Here is a 22,270-nt window from a genome sequence, read left to right on the forward strand (position 1 = left end):
GATTGCTGTTATCGGGTTAATTCATTGGTAAATGTTAATTTAGAATGTTGTTTTTTAATTAACTAAAATTATGGTGAAACAGGAATTTGATTTTCAATGACGAATATTTAATTTGATTAATTAGTTTTAGGGAATCGATGATTGAATGAATGAATATCAAGGGTGTAGTCGACCGATACCAAGTCTCGTCTCTTATTGAATTTTTCCAGTCTATTATTCAATCTTGCATGTTAGTGAATTGTCATTGATTAAAGTTTTCAGTAGTTAACTTCAAACCTCAAAACCCCATTTATTTATTTAGAACACATTAAATTTGCATTTTCTCGTGGGAACGATCCCTACTCACACTACTGCATTATTTGTTTATCTGATTGAGTCGGGTAATTTGGGCGTGACACGATTAAGCGTTACCAACGGGTCTGGGGTGGGTTTGGCTAAACCCAAGACCCGCCCCGCCTCCCTTTGGACCCGCCCCACAAACCCGGCGGTTCAATCCGAGTTAGACTCGTTGGACCCGCCAAAAATTAAATATTTTAAATTTATTAAATTAAAAAGTTTAAATTTTTTAAAAAAATCATTAAAGTAAATTTCAAATATATATTGATAAGATTTAGGACAAAAAAATTCTAACAATTAAAATTTATCAACTTGTAATTAATTAATAATTATTATCCAAAAAATATTACAATTATATATTTTTATACTAAAAATATCATAATAAAATAAATTCATTTCAATCTAATAATATTATACACTTAATTTATAAATAAATTATTATTATTTAGTATAAAAATATAATTATACATTATTAATATTACATATATATTTTATATATAATTGTATATTTTAAATATATATACATATAAATATAATGGCGGGGCGGGTTTAGAGCGGGTTTGGCCAAACCCAAAACTCGCATCGGATCATTTTTGGACCCGTTTTCGCGGAGAACGGGGCGATTTTGATGTGAGATCGGGTTTAGACCCGATTTCATTCCCTAAAAAATGAAGATGCTGTAGAAACAGAGTTTTCGGACCCACACTTCTCCTGCTTTCTTTCATCGAACCCGTTCGAGAAAGACTCATTTGTTGGGGTGCCCACTGCCCAGAAGTCCAGGTTAATTGCATTTCTTTTCTTGCTATATTTCAGAATTTGGTGGGCCTTCTTGTTTACTTGTATTCTCGTTTTGCAGTTTCTGTCCATGGGTGTTTTCTTGGAATGGATCTGAAAAAGGTAGAAGAGGAAGAGAAAGTGTCCGAGATTAATTTGAGTGCATATTACATTTTCTAGTGTGATATATGGCTTGAGATTTTTTGCAGCAATTGATTTTATGATATAATTCAGAGAATTGAGGATCCAAGATTTCTTTTTTGGGGGGTTTGTGCTATAAGGAGTTGATGTAGTGAGATTTTCAGGGAGTATAGTCACCCAGATTTACTTTTTTGGGGTCCATTCATTTCCTTATGTACATGCTTATCAGGGGCGGTATAAAGTGATACAGTGCATTAGGACTCGGGGATTTGTTGCCGATGGAGTCAAGAATGGACCAGTATGACATCATGGAGCAGATTGGCCGTGGAGCCTTTGGTGCAGCCATTCTGGCACATCACAAATTGGAAAGAAAAAAAGTATGACCTAAATGAAAAAAAGTTCATTTTATTCATATCCAGAGATCATATAGTAGGATTCTTTAATGCGTCATTCTCATACTTTTCTCCCCTGTGATTCTTGGGAATGGAACACAGGTACGTGCTTAAGAAAATTCGATTAGCTCGACAAATTGAACGATGCCGGAGATCAGCTCATGAAGAGGTTAACTAATGTTATTGCTTCATTTCTGAGGATTGATTGTTTTGTCCAGTAGTTATCTTAATTTCACTTTTTGTTGTGGACCATTGACATCTCTTATGTGCTAAAGCAGTTTGCTTGTTATTAGGTTTAGCTTAACCATTTGGAATCTTTACGAGTTTACTTTTGTATTATTGCAAAAAAAAAAAAAAACAATTGTTCTAGTTATTTTGTTGTAATAACAATTTATCTCTAGATAAAAAGAATGATCTCTAGATAAAAAGATTGACTCTTAGTGTTATTTCATGGTTTCGTATATACTCATCTCTCAAGTTGGAATTTTGCTGCTAATTTCTTCTTCTTCTTTATGCAATCGAGTGTTCTTAGCATGCATATTGTTCATGGTGTCATAGAACATGACAAAAAATGTAAAGGTTCTTTTATGGCTGTGCAAAAATCTAGATGGCATTAATTGCGAGGCTACAACATCCATACATTGTTGAGTTCAAGGAAGCTTGGGTTGAGAAGGTGTGTGTCCTTGAAGCTTCTAACTGCTAGTTCCGTTATAGTCTCAGAATCCTCTTTCATGCAGTAAAAATGAGTTAGATTTATTGTTTTCCTCCTGATCTTTTGTTCCGAATCCTGAAGCAGGGTTGCTATGTTTGCATAGTTACTGGGTACTGTGAAGGAGGCGACATGTGAGTTTTGGGTGACAATTTGATTGGGAAGCACTGTTGCTTAGTTTTTATGCTGTTTTCTCATCCTTATGTTTTATGCGCTGCTGATATTTCAGGGCTGAACTAATGAAAAAAGCAAATGGGCAGTACTTCCCTGAGGAGGTTTGAGTTGTTTGCAATGAATAATGCATCTTTTTTTTTTTGCCCTGTATCAATGTAACTCTCATTTTTTAATAATAGATGTGATTACACATCTTATATGTTCAGCTAACCATACATTTTCTCATTGGTAGTTACAATAATGTGTTATTCATGTACATGGTGCAGAAACTGTTGAAGTGGTTCATTCAATTGTTATTGGCTGTCGAGTATCTGCATTCCAAATTTGTTCTGCACCGGGACCTCAAAGTGGTAATCTAATTTGATGCAATTTGTGGCCTTAGTTTCTCTGTTATCTTTCATGATTATTCGTATTAATCTTGACAGCACTTTCTTGGCAGTGCTCCAACATCTTTCTCACCAAAGATCAAGACGTCCGTCTTGGTAATTTGGATTTGTTTTTTTTTCCTTGTGTTTGGATTGAAAAATTTTGCTATTGGTTTGAAACGCTTAATTCTTCATTTATCATTTTGAAAAGAGTTCTTTTTTATATAACAACACATGTTTTCAACAAAATGAAAATAATCAATTTCAAATATCTAGGCTACACTAAACATTTCATGTTATTCATATTGATATGCTATGCAGTGAAGGTATTTCGAATAATTGACCAATCTTTGAATTAAAAAAAGATGTTTGGATATGGCTTAGTATGACATATTCCCTCAGCTTTTAATCCTGTTTTGAGCAGGTGATTTTGGACTTGCTAAAACTTTGAAAGCAGACGATTTGGCTTCTTCGGTAAATACTTCATGCAAACCATTCCCCTGGAAAACTTAATAAATTATTCGTTTGAAGTAGAGCTTCTTGTTCTGCGCAGGTTGTTGGAACTCCCAATTACATGTGTCCAGAACTTCTTGCTGTGCTGACATTCCTTATGGTTTTAAATCCGATATTTGGTCCCTTGGTATGCCAATGTTTATTTTCTCTGCTTCCATAACATCAAATGAGCCTAACTGAATTCTAAGGCTGTCATTTTACTTCATTAAAAGACAAGTTTTTATTTATTTATTTTTTTTGTGGTAGGATACCGTGCTGGTTCACCACTCATAAGTTTTGTGGGCAATTATAACTTTGGAAATGTTTTTACACTTAGCTGAATCATGTTGCTGCCCTCAAATATGAAGTCCTTTCTGGCATTATTTTCTTTGTAATCAGGTTGCTGCATGTACGAAATGGCTGCTCATCGTCCCACATTCAAGGCTTTTGTAATCTCACAACCTCTTTTCATTCCTTTTTTCCCTCTAATTTTATTTCTATGTATTTTCCATTTAATTCTTAGTAAATCTGTGAGCTGGATAGCTGAATGCATTATGCATCATATTGCAGGACATGGCAGCTTAATAAGCAAAATTAACAGATCATCTATGGGCCCTTTGCCTCACTGTTACTCTCCAGTCTTGTAAGTCAATTTGATCCGTCTCTGTAAATGGTGATTGTATTAAATCGATATGGTTGAGAAATTTGATTTTTTAGCTCTTCCAAATTCTTAAAAATTCAATTTTCTTTTGATAATAAGTGCTAGAATATGATTAATCAGAGGGAAAATTACATTTCAAATGATATATTAGTTTACAACACTAGTGTACTTTGAAATTCATTTCAGATGTGTTCTATATTACAGGAAAACACTGATCAAAAGCATGCTAATAAAAAATCCAGAACATCGGTCAAGCGTATGAACCTTCAGATGTTCAAATCGCTGAACTAATTTTTGTAGAAGGTCTAATTATTTTGTTTCAAATGTTTATCAGGCATCTGAACTTCTGAAACACCCATATCTGATATCTCCATCCCTATGTTGACCATACCGTCCATCCTATAACACAGCTGCTGCTGTGTTACCAAAGAAACCTCTTTGTAGATCTCGTGAGGGCAGAAAATATATGGTTGAGAGCCAGAGTAGCAACAGTTCTTGTAGTGACAGAGACAGCTGGACACCAAGTGAAAGCAACGTGCAAGAAACTGAATCATTGCTGTTGAAAACCAAGGAGCCTGATGATGAGAAGCAGCTGCCAGAGGAACGGAGAAATAGTAATGAGTATAAGCGGCCAAGGATTATTAAAACCAATGTGATGGCTTTCAAGGAAGAAAATATCAGAGAAAATAGTTCTCCCATTAGAAGCAACCATTCAAAGGTTAGTGGAGCTAGTAACAGAAGAATTTATGTAGAAGCACCAGGTAATGTTCGTGCTGGTCTCAAAGCCATTGCAGAGACGCCTCCATCTGCTTCAGTGAACCCAAACTCTGATTCCAATAAGAGAATACAATTAACAGATGCTATGAAGCAACAGGTAATAAAAGTCCTAATTTTTTTTTTCCTGTAATAAAGTCTGTTTCTGAGCTTGATTTTATGCCAATAACATATCTTATGTTGTTGAAAACCCTCGAAGACTAAAGTTAGACACGAAGGAATCCCTCCCCTGGGTCCTATAAAACCAGTTGCTGAAGAAGGATTCTCTTCAAAAACAAGACAAAAAACACCTCCTACCTTGTCTAGAAGGCCTTCATTTCCGAGAAGAATGAAGCAAGAGGGATGTGAGTTTCCAAATGTCCTGGATTATGACATAAAGACCTTTTCTAGTGATAGGCAGGATGCTGAAGCTACCAAACCAGTGACATGCAACTGTAATTTACTGGAAATTGGGCAACATCTGAGGAAGCATGAAGGAGTTGGTTCCAATAAAATGCAGACAGATAGCAGCAATTCTGCCTCCTCTTCGGTGTCGCTTCAAGGAGTTGAGGTCTGTGATGGTAGGTAGTCATGGTACGCCAACCCCTTTTATTAGTCTGTCAGATCAGATAATTCACAATCATGTGCAAGCCACCAATTTGAAAATCTTCAAGTATGATCCCTCTACCTCGGAAAGGTTAGGGAATTACCCTATGGAACAACAAGCAGCTAATTGCCAAATCGGTGATCAGCTACGAACTGAAGTTGAAATCACGGAGTCTGATGCTCCACCTCTTCCTCGTCATACTCCGAGGCCTTGGAAAATTTCCATAAGGCCAGTCACTGGAATAAATATGACTGTCATATGCTATGAAGCTATTCAAAAACACTTGGATGACAATGTTCCGAATTTGAGTGCTTGTGATGAGAAAATGAATTCCGCGATACTGTAAGAGAACTCATTTTCTCTATCTGAAGATTTACTCCTGTGTGAAGAAGATGCATCCCCACACATCAATCCCAATAATAGGCGTGAGTGATCTTTCATCCATGGGGGATGACAAGTTCACTGTGAAGGAACTAGTTCACTCAGCAGAAGATTATTCCTCTTTGACCGTCTCCCCTGTCTCACCAATTCAGAAGAATTTGTTTTCAGACAATATCAGAGCACTTGTGCAAGAGGGTAGTTGAAAAATCAATTCACACACATCTCCCAACTGCCTCAGGTGATGTTATACATGATAGTAGTGTGCGAGTAGGGACTGAAGATCCAGACAAATATTCGAAAAGAAAATGGAAATGCATACACACAAATCAACGCACGACATAATAATCTACATAGGTGAGAAAAGGAACCGCATTCTTGCCTAACTAAGAAAAATTTCGAAAGGAAACCAGAGCTTGCTGCGGCCGATCGATGGAGCTGGAATGGAGCTGAAAACCGAGATCAATGGAGGATGAAGCAGCTATATCAGCTAGTCATGAAGGTACCTCGCCGGAAAAGAAAAAAAAAAAAAAAAAGAAGTGCTGCGGCGTGGCCTGAAGAGAAGGTGAAAGCCGATGGATTGTGTTGGAGATAAATGGGGAGGAAATCGTGTGTGTGTTATAGGAGTGAAAATGATATGATTTTGGGGCTAGGGTTAAATCTTGGGTTAAGTACTAAGTTTGAGTGTGTAGGTGTATGTATAAGTATAGATGTAAGTATATAAATGTGAATGTGTGAGTGTTAGGAGAAAAAGTGCTACACATTTTTAATAAGTGCTACTCAAACTTAGCAACTTAGAACTATGAATTTAATTGCATTAAATAAAACACATTGCACAAAATAAAACACTAGTTTGAAAATTCAAGAATTAAACACTTTAAATATTTTGATGTCACGATAACGAGTAAAATATTTAAATAACAAGTAGAGCGATTAAAACAATTTAAATAAATTAGATTAACGTTTAAAAGCAATTTAAATAAATACACAAACAAAAATAAAAAATTTTAAAATGATATGGACAATTAAAAAATATTTAAATAAATAAGATAGACATTTAAAATAATTTAAAATAACTAACCGCTAAAATTAAACTATTTAAAATAAATAAATTGGACACTTTAAAATATTTAAACAAATAAGTTAAATAGTTAAAATTATTTAAAAGAATAAACTAAACAATTAAAATAATTTAAATATGAAAGCTTCAACCTTTAAAATATTAAAATTATTAAATTGCACAATAAAAATCATTTTGACAAACAAACTTAAACAATTAAAACATTAATTAAATAGTTAGTACAATAAAAATTATTTGAATAAATAATAATAATATTTTATTAACACATAATTTTCATTAAGAATTTAATCAATTAAACTTAAAAAATAATAATTTTAATATTTATTAAATTTAATGCATACGAATTAGTAGATTGAGTTTTAGGTACTACAAACACAATATTTTTTAGTGATTAATTTAAGTATAATGACTAATTAATTAAATAATCAATATTTATTATATCAAGAACATAATTACAAAAATATCTTAACGTGAAAAATATATAGGATAAATCAAGTAAACTGCTTAAATTCTTATAGATTAATTTATTTATATATTTTCAAAAAATACAATATATGGGAATCAAAATTTGATCAAAATAATCTCAATTTTGTTTAGTACTAGAGAAAACAAATTTATAAATATATTTTTATTTATTATATGGCAAATTTGATTATGAGTATCACATTACCCATGCATGCTGTGATGTTGGACGAATCCTTATTAAAAATGCACACAGGGACGCGGGGTGATTCCAGCGTAAGCAATGAAACTTGCGTCATTGATTAAGTAGCTATGATTGTGAATAAATAAATATAGTTAAAATGGTTATGCAAGTTTGCCCATTTTGTGTTATAGTTTTATAAGTATTTAGTTTTGAGTTTTTGTCCTTATAAGTTAAGTTATATTTTTGTTTTTAGTTTTTTCTTATGAAGTGTTGACGTGACAACTAAAAATGCTTACGTGATATTGAGAAATAATGATGTGTTTATTGTAACATCGTCACTTAATGTCATGGTTTCAAAACCGGACCGTATCGAATGATTCAACAGGTTCGACTAAGAATATGTCACTGCTTTGGTCCAAAACACTCTCAAAAACCAATTAAAAAATTGAACTGGCCAGAACCAGTCAAGAATCGTTCAAAAAACGGAAAATCGAAATTTTCGATTTTTTTAAAAATTAGTTTTTTTTTATTTTAAAATCTTAATTTAATATTTTATTATATATATATATATATATATATGATTATTTGAAATTTAGATTTCGTTAAAACTATCATTTTTTTAATATTAGAATTTTAAATTAATTAATTATTTTTTTAAAAAAAATATAATTACAAATAATATTTTGAATATATTTATATAGTATTTTTTTGCCAAACTCTATTTATATTGTTATTTATTTTTCAAACTAAGATAAATATTTTTTTTTTCTATTTATGTAATTTTTTAGAATTTAATAATTTAAAATATATTATTAATTATATTATCTTATATAAACGATTATTCGGTTCGATCTTTGTTTAAAACGGTTCAATCGGTTGGATTATTTTTTTAAGTTAGATCGGTTCAATCACCGATCTGGTTATAAAAACATTACTTAAATGAAAAAAGACTAAAAGCCAAAACATAATTTAACTTACATGACCAAAACTCAAATTGAATACTTACATAATCAAATCACAAACAAACTTATAAGACTATTTTGGCTATTATTTCTTGCGAATAAATACATACCTAACTGGAACTTGTTAAAATTTAATAATTACAAGGTCAAGTTAAGGTACTTCAAATTTTTTATCTTTTTAAAAAAGAAAACTCTAAAATCTAATATATAACAAATACTAAATTACAAATTAACGGAACCATGGCTATCCCTTTCATAATAAATCAAACGTTACCCAAAAAAACAAAAAACAAAAAAATAAATAAAAAATAGAACACACACACACACAAAATACTTTTCACTGTATAAATTATTGATCTAGCTTTCTATAATTTTATAAAGGTAGATTGTAAACGAATTGTTGTTTCCTAATTATGATTTTACATGAGCACCGTTTGGTTACCTATATTATTAATCTATGCATAATTTATCACATTCAATTCTATGTTCTTCTTGTCATATTATTTATTCATCTATTAATTATTTATCTTATATCAATCAAATCATTAATTATTTTTCTTACATCAATCAAATCATCAAATTTAAATTACTAGATTATCCTTTATAAATAATATTATTAATATTTTATTAATTTATTAATTTATTAAAAAGGACAAAATTGTCATTTTATATAAAATTTAATCAATCAAATCAAATAAACTATAATCTAATAATTGAAATCAAATATTATACCAACTATCATTTCTTACTTATTTTTTATCATATTAAATTACTTATCTTTATATTATTTATGGCAAAAACTCATATGAGACGGTCTCAAGGGTCATTTTCTTGAGATGAATCTCTTATATGAGTTATCCATTAAAAATTATTATATTTTATGTCAAAAGTATTACTTATTATTATAAATATAAGTAGAATTAATCCGTCACATTTATGAGACCGTCTCACAAGAGTATTACTCATTATTTATCTCATCGTCCAAACCAAACGTGGTGTTTCATTCCTTTGAAAAGCTAATTAAGGCACCACGCAACGTTATTGAAAGAGGAAACCGTTCTTTTAAGTAGTGAGATCGTTTTGAGATTTGTGAGACAAGTCGACCCACTGAAAAACAAATATCTGTTAGGAGTCGATTGGATCTTGGAAGTTTGATTGAACCCAAAAGCAGAAACCCGAAGAGGACGGGTCGACCCACTGAAAAACAAATATCTGTTAAGAGTCGATTGGATCTTGGAAGTTTGATTGAACCCAAAAGCAGAAACCCGAAGAGGACGGGTCGACCCACTGAAAAACAAATATCTGTTAGAGTCGATTGGATCTTGGAAGTTTGATTGAACCCAAAAGCAGAAACCCGACTCCTCTTCGCTATTTGCCCATCTCGATGCGCCTCGCCCCAAATCCATTGTTCTCCTTCGAATTCAAAGACAAAAATGTTGTATCCTTGTGCATTTGGACGGCTTCTATACGGGTTTCGAGGTAATTTACCATGTTTTTTGTTTTAATTCTTCTCCGTTAGGTGTTTCTATATTTCTGAGCAAAAAGTCTTTTTTTCTTCGTTAAAAGTTTGATTTTTCTGGTTATTCTACTTCATATTTTGTTAGGTTTTTGAATTCTTGGGAACTTATTGAATGGGAATCGACTCTAATTCTTGTACTAGAATATCTTCTTCACTTTCGTGGGTAACTTATTTGAAGCTATTTCGCCTTTGAAGCATCGTGTATTGTGTTGGTGTTTGCTATGTTAATTATCTTTTTATGCTTGTCTTGTTTTTGTGATTGTTTTCTTGATTCCTCAGTGTGCCGCTCGATTGCATTAAGTTTAATAGTTTTGATGAATTGAGTTCTGATTATGCTAGAAATGGAATCTTCTTTCTTGTTTGTATGTGTTGTTTATATTGTGCCTTCTAGTATTGGTGAGTCAGTCATATTTGTAAAGGATTTTTAAATCCCACGAGAGGAATTGGATTTTAGCTTATCTGTGGTTTTAAACTTTTAATTTTAAATCTGCACCTCGGGACTTGAGTTTATTGTTTGTTGTATCCCATTAGATGTTACTCACAAAACATGACATTTGATCCGATTGCATTAATGAATAGTAGATGCTGTCCAAGCTTGTTTCCACTACACCGCTGCAAAACTATCCATCTGGTTGGTATCCAATGCGCTTTGGACATTTCTTGCTGCATTCACATCTTGCTTCGAAGGACACTCGAGCTTTTCTTCTCTCTTGGATTTGCTCAAAATTTGGAGTACTGTGTGGTCTTATTAAACTACATATTGAGGTGAGACATTCTCAAGGAATCCACAATATTGAAGGAGATATGAACTATAAAGCTTACATGTCATCTAAATATTTTGAGCACATCTTACTCAGCTGGGCTAGCGACAGGTTGGAAAAACAGCATGCCAGTTTTAAAGTGCAATTGCTCGACTCTTTGCTCGGAATAAACATTGCTGATTTTGTGAGATTTCATGATTTTTAGCTTGTGTATTAGGTTGAAAATCTACGTAAACATGCTCATTCAAGTGGGTTTATCAAGAAAATTGATTTGGTTGTTACTTCTCCTTTGCTAAGGTTGTATTTCTGGAATGGGAAAGAGCCAAAAACAATAAAATACCGTGCATATTCATTTTATTGTTGAGAGATACCAGAATTGAATGTTTCACACTTCGCTTGTCATATTATGCCTTATGCTCTATACTGCCTTGTGAGTGATAAAGTTTACCACATTCTTTGCAAATTTGGTATAACTTCAACACTGTGCTGCTCTATTCAGTTAAGAATCACATAGGAGACGCGCATGAGCTTAAGGTTCAGGAGAACAGTTAATATCACCTTACTTGCATTTCTTCTTTTATGAGAACTATAACTTTGTCCTTATTATATTCTCTTTTCATGAATTTTGAGGCTTGAGCAGATCATTGACAATGACAGTGGAATTCACATGAGGTTGATGTTCAGAATGGTGGATATCAAGGCATCTGGAGCAGCGGCGATTAATCTCACCTTCTAACTTTTAGTTATCGCGCGATTTTCTTTAGTTTTTTGTTGTGCACCACAAATTGCTTGATGTAATCATAGAAATGAATTAAACTTTCTGTGACGTTTGGATAGGAAAAGAAGAAAATACCAGCAAAGGAGACCAGAAACAAAAAGAACAAGAAGAGATCCCGAAGAGATGGGAAAGATCATGTCAATCTTTTTGAGACAACCAAACTGGACACTGAAACAACTAATTCTTGAGACCGAGTATGGAAAAGATCATGTTCAAGCTTCTTTAGACATATGCTGCTCTCGATGCTGTACGAGAATGGAGAAAACTTCTTGTTTCATGACACGTTGCTTCTGAATTTTAGATGGCTGACACAGATCCTTAAATTTCTAAGACCATATGTTCTAAAGCTCTATTACCTAGATTTTGTCTACTTATCGTGTTGAGGTTTTGGCAGCGGAAATATTTTAAGCAATGTTGTATAAAGTTAGGTGAATATGTGTGTGATATGTAAACATGAGAGAGCTTATGGAAGAAACATGAGAGTTTCCAGAACAACATTCACTCATTATTTTGGAATATGGGTCTAATTAATTTTGAACAATAAACTAATACTTTTATCGTAAACATTAATATTTGTGACAAAAAAACTAATACTTTTGAAAACAATATATTGTCTTTTTTAATTTCAAATTAGTATACTCTAGAACAAAACTTTTGCTAAAAATGATAATATTTTTGACTAAATAACTAATATTTTTAATTAAAAAAGAAAAACTTTATAAAGGATATTTTAATATTTTTTAATTTTAAATTATCATACTCTTAGAAGTAATACTTTTAAGAAACAAACTAATATGTTTGATCCTGAAACTAATACTTTTCTTATAAAAAATATTAGTAATACTTTTGATCGAAAAAGATATATGTTGATTGTAAATATTAATAGCAAGTTGTATGGAGTTAGTATTGATTTAGTAAGAGAGAAATTATTAAAATTTCATTACGGTGGATAACAAAACTATCTTAAATAAAACTACTTCTTTTGATCGCATAACTAATATTTTTATCATAAATATTAATATTTTTGACAGAAAAACTAATACATTTCAAAAATAATATAATACCTTTTTAATTTTAAATTAAAATACTCTAAAAATTTTTTGTTAAATATAATAATATTTTTGATTAAATAACAAATATTTTAATTAAAAAAGTAAAACTTTATAAAGGATTTTTTTTTAATTTCAAATTAGCATACTGTTAGAAGTATTAGAAGTATTAGGCATACTCAAATTGGTTGAATCTGAGAATATTATCAGCACGTGCAACCCAAGTTGGAGATGAAAATAGATAATTTTCTTCCTTTCCTTTTGACATCTCATCGTTCACAAATAAGTAAGAACCACCCAAATATGAAGCCTCCATATTAATAATGACGATATTGGAAGAAGGTGAATATGTGTAAGAGGAAGAAAGCCACTTCACAGTGGATCTGAGCGGCTTTCGAGTAACAGTCTCCAAATTTGAAAATTAAAAACCCTAAATTTGTAAGAAAATTAGGTATGAAACTAGAAATCTTGTGCGGTGAAAAATTTAAACGTGATATTGAAGAAAAATTGAAATGGAAGAAAGATTAACACGCGAATTGAGAATGAAGATTACCATTCTTTTTTTTTTTTTTTTTTTGTAATATGGAAACGCGCAGCCGCTATCTTTAGGTGCGCTCTAGATAAACCCTCCGACTAACACAATAGCCTGCAAACTACGCTAGTCGGGTAAACCATATTGGGCAAACCCTGTGTGACAGGCTAGCCCAAGAAAGTGTTGACAGGGGGAATCGAACTCCTAACCTCTGGCCAAGAGTTCACCTGCTCCACCAACTTGAACACCCCATTGGGGCCGAAGATTACCATTCTTCTTTTCAAGCAAGGAGGCGAAAATAAGAAATGACGCGGAAGTGAGAATCCCTAATCTTCTAAAGATTCGATTAGAACAACGGGTTATTTGAATTATAAATAAGCTAACTAGTCTCACAAGAGTATTGCTCCCAATAAAATTGTAGCTTTTTCAATATTTTTTTTAACATAGCTTTTTCAATATTGAGTAGATTCTCATGTGAGATGGTCTCATGGATGAGACAGTCTCACAAAAGTGTTGCTCCCAATAAAATTGTAGCTTTTTCACTATTGAGTAGATTCTCATGTAAGATGGTCTCACATATCATTCCGTGAGACATGTCAACCCTACACATATTTACAAAAAAAATTAATATTTTTGGTGATAAATCAAATAGGATATCCGTCGTACAAAATTGACTTGTAAGACCGTCTCATATAATATTTTGGGTTATATATATATATATATATATATATATATATATATTGAAGTCTATAAATATCAGATATTACAAGTTTTAAACAGCCAATTCAGAAAAGTCCCAAACACCCAACAAAAAAGTGCAGGGGAAGAAACAACAAATTTAGCTAAAAAATGAGTCACATCATTATCTGATAGTCGAACATGAAATAAGAAAACAATATCCAAGTCTGATATTAAAGCAGTAATCTTCAAAACACGCAAACCCACATAACTCAAATCACCAGTTGGTTTCATGACTTCTTGCACTGCCAATAATGAATCCGAAGAAATCAACACTTGTTTGATTGCTTTTTCAAATATATAATCAAGGCATGCTTTGATAGTAACTCTCCTAGGACCACAGATCCCGACATCAAAATAGACTGTCTGAATGCCGCCAAAGGTTGTCTCTCCTGATCCCTCACCACCCCTCCAATCCCACACCAATTATTCTTCTCGTAAAGCTAGCATACCAAAGGAGAGGAGATGGACATACCGCTACTGACCTAGGAAAAGACATGTCATGCATGGATTTCTGGTAATCCCTCCATAGTACCATGCCATTCCCTAAAACATCACGCATATCCCTGGATTCCCTGTTATGTTCAACTCGGCATCTCTCACCCCATAAGGACCAAGCTATACACGCAAACTCCTCAACCTGACTTCGATCAGGTTGTGATAACAACTCATACACACATCTTTGGTACCTAGGTTCATACATCGCCTCTATCTGCCCAAACACAATTATGCTTCCAAATCTCTTCACCGCAGGGCAAAACAATAGTGCATGACAAGTCGTGTCCTCAGAATAGCAACAAAGTGGGTAGCAGCCTGAGATCAGAACATGATGAGACACAAGATTTACCTCGTAGGAAGGATGTCATGGAAAACCCTCCACCAAAGTACACAGATCTTTGGTGGCATACCAAGCAACCAGAAAAAACGCCACCATTTTTGCAAAACCGAATAACTCGAATTTTGTTCCGGTGAATCTTCCAGACCAGTACCAACATGATACCCACTCTTACTGAATATTTACCATTCGAATCAAATTTTTAGAGCTACCTCCAGAAAGCGGAATAGAGATTATGTCTTGCACCAAGTGAGGCAAACACACATTCCTAACTAACTGCTCGTTCCTTTGGCCATTAATTATTAAGGAGCTAACCAAGCCCTAAGCCCCTAGAAATTCCAAACTACACCACTCATTGAGATCGATGGGATTTATCAGCAACCACCGTCATTAATATGCTTGTGGTATCATCCTACACTACCTCCAACACCTATCTTTTACCCCCTCGAATACTACAATAGAGCTCTTCGCTTTTGGGCTCAGTATCTACCCTTTTGATTCCAATCAGAACAACTTTCTCTGGTGAATTCATGTCCTTTTTACCAAACTTAGCTTGGACTAGGCGTTTCCATCTTAGCGGGATCTGTTTGGTATTGAGCACTGCTGATTCTGGCATGATAAGATATGCTAATTCTCCCGTGTCCTCTGAAGGGTTAAAAATCCCTTTAAGTTTAAAAATATTTATTTAAGTCTTTTGCCTTTATTTGAAGTTTCTTGGACATAAAGTTTAATAATGATTTATTTCCTTAGATTGTAGATTTGAGATATTATTGTATTTATCATAATATTTGTTTATGTCATATCTTAATAATTCTTTTTCTTATCTTTGTAGATTTTATTTGATCAAAAGGAATAAGATCAAGATGTCTAATAAATCCCACGTCTACAAGGAAACTAATACAAGAAGGATTCTTGGACTTATAAAAGATTGAAGGCGTGTACAAGAGAGCCGGCCAAGTGAGATTTGTTAGAGATTCTTGAGCGTACAACTAAATAGGATTCTGAAGATTTTTTGAAGCTTGTTCTTGGTTGTGTTCCTTGGATTGCCTTGATGATTTGGAGAACACTTGGAAATTGAAGATCAAAGACCGTGCTGCTATCATCAAGTTTTGGCATCCAAGATTCATCTTCTTTATTTGTTTTTCTTATTCTATTCTACATATAATTTTTAGGAGATTTTTTATTCTTTATTTTCTCATATGTTGTGAGAAATTAACTTTTAAAATAATTCACTAGTTTTAGGGTTTTTGTAATATTCTTTGATTTATTTTTCTAGTGAAAGTTTTGCCGCCCTGAGGCGTTGCAAGAGTATTGTATATTCTTGCTTAAATATCCGAGTCTATTTATTTGGTTACTAGTTTATTTTATTCACGCTTTTATAATTGTCCGCTGCATGTTATTGAAGGTGTTGTCAACATCCTGTGACAACATCTAAATTTGTGTTTATATGCAACCGCTTATTCCTTACAAGTGGCATCTGAGACATGATTTTCTTGATACACTAAGAACTGATCCTAGTTTATTATCTATTTTCAGGGAATAATATGAACTCATCTACTACTGCAAACTCGTTTTTGAAACCTCCGGTTCTTGATGGCATGAATTATGACTTGTGGAAGACAAGGATACACTTCACTATCAAAGGTATGGATGAACGTGCATGACATAGTATACTTACTGGTTGAACTGCTCCAAAGGTCGTGGACAAAGATGGTGACTACATTATAAAGCTAGAAACCACATGGACAACCGAGGAAGAAAAAATCTCAAGCTTTAATGCTATAGCAAAATCAACGCCATATTTTCAATCGTGGACATGAGAATGTTCGGGCTTATTGTTGATTGTGTCACTGCCAAGGACGTATGAGATACTCTCCAAGAGCACTGTGAAGGGTCTGAAAGTGTCAAGAGAACAAGAATGAGGCTGTTATCTTCAAAATTCGAGAATCTCATAATGAATGATAATGAAACGATTTCCGAACATGATCAACATATTAGAGAATTGACTACTTAGGCATTCACCCTTGGTGAAACTATTGCTAATGAGAGATTGGTAAACAAGGTGCTTCGGTCACTGGCATAGAGATTTAATGGAAAAATTTGGGCTCTTGAGAAAATAAAAGACACCTCTAAGATAAAGTTGACAGAATTGATAATCATCCTTCAAGTATTTGAGATGAACAATACAACACAAAAGATGGAAAAAGGGAAATCTATAGCCCCTCAAGACTCAAATGACTCGTATAAGGAGTATGTTCAGTTCTGACAAGAATTTCTTCAGTCTGATATAGAGGATGATACAATCTCACTCATCACAAAGAAATTTAATGATTATTGAAGAAGATGAGAGAGACCAAGAAGACATACCAAAAACTCAAGGCTCCAATGTTTTCTAACAAGCCTTTGAGAATGAATGGGCCAGAAGATTCACCAAGGAAGTTTTCAGATCCTCAGAAGCCTCGACTTATGCTGGAAGGAATGAAGAAGCATATTTCAAATAATTTAGACACCGTACAGTGTCATTCTTGTCAAGGCTTTGGACATTATGACAATGAGTGTGCGAATACTATTTGGAACGGAATAAAAACATCCTTGAGTGATGAAGAGTCTGAAGAAGATCAAGAACGGGAAGATGAAGAAAGCCATACAACCCTGTCAGCCCTACATGAAAGCAATAAGATGTTTCAAGTCAATACTTTAGGTATTTCCGCAGGTTTTTCCACACCTGACCACAACATCTTCCAAAGGTTAGTTTGTTTAAATTCTTTTATTGTTGATAATGTGTGTAATACTGATGCATGTGATGAAACAATGACCATAGAAGATGCTCGGATGATGTATGAATTTCTCTATGCTGATTGGATTGAAAAGAATAAGTCGAACACTATTATTTCAAAGGAAAATACTGACTTGAAGAGTGTTTTGTCAAGCCTTGAAGTTGTGCTAAGTAAAAAGGACCTGGAATTATGTCAAGTAAAAGAAGAGCTTGGAAAAGCTAAGACTACACTGGCCAAGTTCAATTCAAGCATAACCAAGCTTGATTTATTGCTTATGATGGGAAGAGATGGTAAGACAGGATTAGTCTTTGAAAATAGCAAGTTTGAAGTAGGTGAATCTTCAAACTCCTGTGTTTGTCAAAGAGAGTATCTGTACAGAAAACTCACCCAAAAAGATCACATCAACCGAACCACCAAAAGAGAAGTCACAGTCTACTGTTCCAAAAAAGTATGGAAGGAAACGTAAGTTTATCTGTCACTACTATCATAGACCTGGTCATGTCAAACCATATTGTTTTAAGTTGCAGGAAGAATACAGACAGAGGTCTGCATCTAAGATATTGCCAAAGGTGTGGCACAACACCTCTCACAATATCTCTAAGAACATATCTATTATAAGAAAGGTTTGGGTACCAAAAGCTGATATTCACTGTTATATGATTTATATTGTTTTAAAAACTAATGCTTCAGGCGCATGGTACTTTGATAGCGGTTGATCACGTCATATGATAGATTCCAAAAAATTTCTCACTGATTATGTTGAAAATAAAATTGGGAAATTGACGTATGGAGTTCGAAGGGGAATATTGTTGGAAAAGACACACTGAATGTTGATGGTTTGCCTAAGCTTCGTAACGTGCTCCATGTTGAAGGATTAACTTCAAATCTCATAAGCATTAGTCATCTTTGTGATGATAACTTGCATGTTCAATTTTATAAGAATTTAAGCAAAGTTTTTTATAGTTTAACTTGTGTGTAATGACATATAAAAGGTCGTCTGATGACTTTTATCAACTTGGAGAAGAGATGACTTGTAGACACACAAAAGTGACTAAATTTGACCTATGTCATCAAAAGTTGGGCAATATAAATTTCAAGACCTTGAAAAACTTGAGTAAGCTTGATGCTGAAGAGGTATGCCTAACTTAAAATCTGAAATTCCATTTGTGTGTGAAGCATGCCAAAATGGAAAGCAGACCAGTGTGTCACATCAGATGTTGCCAACATCTGAGACAACATTTTGTCTCGAGCTAATACATATGGACGTAATGGGTTCAATGGATGTTGAAAGCTTCAGAGGTAATAAATATTCTTTTTTTGTGCTGATGATTTTTCAAGAAATACATGGGTAAACTTTTTGAGAGAAAAATCAAACACATTTGATGCCTTTAAGAATTTTCTCACAAGGATTGTGAATTTTTACAATCTAAACGTAATCAAAATTCGCACTGATCATAGTAAGGAGTTTGAAAACCCTTCCTTTACAAGTTTGTGTGATAAAAAAGGTATTTCTCATGAATTTTCTGCTCCCAAAACCCCACAGCAGGATGGAATTGCTGAAAGAAAGAACATGACTCTAAAAGAGATGACAAGAGTAATGTTGAGTTCAAAAAATATTTCAAAATTTTTTTGGGCAGAAGTCTTAAACATTGCATGTCATATTTAGAATAGAGTATATTTAAGGAATGGTTATACTATAACTTCTTATGAAATTCTCATGGGAATGAGGCCAAGTAAATACTTTCATGTTCTGGATGTGTATGTCACGTTTTGAATGATAGAGATCATCTTGCAAAATTTGATGCAAAAAGTGAAAAGTGTGTATTCTTAGGATATTCATCAAATAGACAAGCCTATAGAATGTTTAACTTAAGAACAATGACTATCTTTGAATCTAATAATGTCGTGTTTGATGATTTGAAGATCTAAAGAAGAAAACTACTGAGGACGAAGTTGATTATCTGCTGAAAAATTCTGGAAATTCAGATGTTGTCCAAGGTATTACAACACCTGTGACTACACCTCCCACAAAATCTCCAGAAACGAAAGTTGAACAACTTACTGATGAGAATGAGGATGAGGTCAGTGAGGTAAATGAAGTTGGTAAGAATATTCCTAGTAAAATTCAAAAGAACCATCCAACCTTACAGGTCATTGGAGATGTGCATGGAGATATGCAAACCCAAAGAAATGAAAAGGTGGATTACCGAAAGATGGCTGGTTTGATCTGCATGAGCTCCACGTACTCTCAGGTAAGATTTTCATGCTTTGTGTCAAACATTGAACCCAAAAAGGTTGAAGAAGCCTTGAAAGATGAATTTTGGGTTAATGCTATGCATGAGAAATTAGAAAAGTTTTTTAATAATGATGTTTGGTACTTGGTACCATGTCCTGATCATGGTAAAGTTATAGGAACAAAATGAATTTTTAAAATAAGACTGATGAATCAGGAAACATCATAAAAAACAAAGCAAGGTTGGTAGCTCAAGGGTATACATAGGTTGAGGGGGTGGATTTTGACCTTTGCTCCTGTAGCCCGCATTGAGTTTGTCCGAATTTTGCTTGCAATTTCATGTAATATGAAAATGAAACTTTTTTAAATGGACGTAAAAAATGCATTTTTGAATGAGATCTTGAGTGAAGAGGTGTATGTGAGACAACCCAAAGGGTTTGAGGATCCACAACACCTAGATCATGTGTATATATTGAAAATGGATCTGTATGGATTGAATCAAACACCTCGTGCTTGTTATGGAAGATTAACAGAATACTTGCTCAATCTTGGATTCAAAAGAGGTGAAGTTGATAAGACTTTATTTGTGCAAATTTCTCAAGGTAATATTCTTATTTGCCAAATTTATGTAGATGACATAATTTTTTGTTCTTCTTGTGCAAAAACTTGTTGATGAATTTTTGAAGTGCATGTTTTCTACATTTTGAGATGATTATGATTGAATAATTGACTTATTTCTTGAGATTGCAAGTAAAGCAAATACATGATGGAATATTTTTATGTCAGAGTAAGTATGCTAGAAATTTGGTAAAAAAGTTTTTGAATGACAACACTAAACACATGCGTACACCTATGAGGTTTAGTGAAAAATTGTCGAGGGTCGATGTTTTCGAAGGTGTTGACAACACCCTCAACAGAAGTATGATTAACTTTCTTTTTATAATTGAGTGCTACTAGACCTGATATCATGTTTAGGGTCTGTATGTATGCTAGATACCTGTCTAATCCAAAAGTTACACATCTTAAGTCCTTGAATCATATACTGAAATATGTGGCAGGTACTTTGGATTTAGGATTGTGGTACACTAAAGAAACCAACACTAATTTGATAGGATTTAGTGATGCTGACTGGGCTGGGGATCTAGATGAGAGAAAGAGTACTTTGGGAGGATGTTTCTACTTAGAAAATAACTTGGTGTACTGGTATAGTAAGAAACAAAATTGTGTCTCGCTTTCAACTACCGAATCTGAGTGTGAGACCTCGATTCTAAACATCTAATCTCGGATTAAACAATAATTAATCAAACAAGATACAAGACTACAAGCATAAAAGAATTTTTTTTAAGAACAGTGCCTCGCTCGTCCGGTAGAAATCAACCGATCGAGCGAGCAAATAATTTCAAACTCTCTGCCCGAAGAATTTCAGCATTGCTCGATCGGTAAGATTCAACCGATCGAGTGGGAACACTTTTACCAAAAATATAACTTAGCAAAAAGACCATAACTCGATCGGTTAAATCTTATCGATCGAGCGATGATAGAACAGAGCTAAAATATATAGCAGAAAACTTGCCAAAGCTCAAATCCAATACATCCAAAACATATCCAAGTACATAATACATGCAATGACAACATTCAATCCACGATACAAGATAGTTCTAAAGTTATACAATCTCAAACTAGTAGAGCATGCTTCAATCTAATTTATTCAATACAAAACATAACGAGTTCGAATACAATCTAAGTTTGATTACATATTCAACTTCTAAATACCAAGGCCTCACTCTATCAACTCGACCACCTAGCCATGCGATCTCTAATTCGGTCCTACCCCACCTGTTTCCAAGCATACATACAAAAATAAGACAACAGCCGGATAATCCGGTGAGAATAATATTCCCAGTATAAGCAACATCATGCCATAACAAATAAGCAATTAAAACAAGAAATACATCAAATTCCAGATATTCAAATACCAACAATGCAATTGAAAGATAAATCTAAATGAAATGCATGTCTTTCAAATCCGAGATTATCAAGTCTGGATAATCAAAGGTACTCCAGTTATTCTATTATTATTCGATTGGGATCCCGAGGATGAAATACCACAAACAATCACACCGAACTCCCCTTACGAGGTGGATGATGTGTATTTCAATACTCTAGACTCTGAAGCAACTATAGAGAGTTAAGTCGGTCATTGCAATAAATCGCCTGCCAATGCCCCCTGCTATAATTCTCAAAATGTCTAATACATAATGAAATAAATCATTTGGCTCAATAGGAATGCAATGAAAAACATAACTCATTCAACTAAAGTCAAACAATTCAGCTAACATGCAAGTATGTGATTTATTTGGAACACTCAAATCAAATCGAATTCGAGTCAATAGTTACATTCAAGTCTAAGTCTTCTTATACCTCTCTCGATTCAAATGCTGCTCCAAATGGATTGCTACAAGGACAAGAATTCCTATCACAATCCAAACAAATATTAATACAACGAAAAAGGGGGTAATCTCGATACCAAACCTCAATCGACTCTTCGATGACTCAAAATCCAAGAACTCCGAGTCC

The 22,270-nt window shown here is 33.5% G+C and overlaps 1 long non-coding RNA gene and 1 pseudogene across 1 annotated transcript; both read left to right on the plus strand.

The window, feature by feature from the left end:
* The first annotated feature begins 1,039 nt into the window (after nt 1-1,039).
* Nucleotides 1,040-6,599, plus strand: LOC140881191 (serine/threonine-protein kinase Nek5-like; annotated as a pseudogene).
* A 3,213-nt stretch (nt 6,600-9,812) lies between these two features.
* Nucleotides 9,813-12,037, plus strand: LOC140884749 (uncharacterized). Its single transcript, XR_012150711.1, has 3 exons — nt 9,813-9,950; nt 10,573-10,755; nt 11,392-12,037. It is a non-coding gene; the product is annotated as an uncharacterized lncRNA (long non-coding RNA).
* The last annotated feature ends 10,233 nt before the right edge of the window (nt 12,038-22,270 follow it).

Source organism: Henckelia pumila, chromosome 2, assembly GCF_033568475.1.
Source record: "Henckelia pumila isolate YLH828 chromosome 2, ASM3356847v2, whole genome shotgun sequence".
Lineage (NCBI taxonomy): Eukaryota > Viridiplantae > Streptophyta > Magnoliopsida > Lamiales > Gesneriaceae > Henckelia > Henckelia pumila.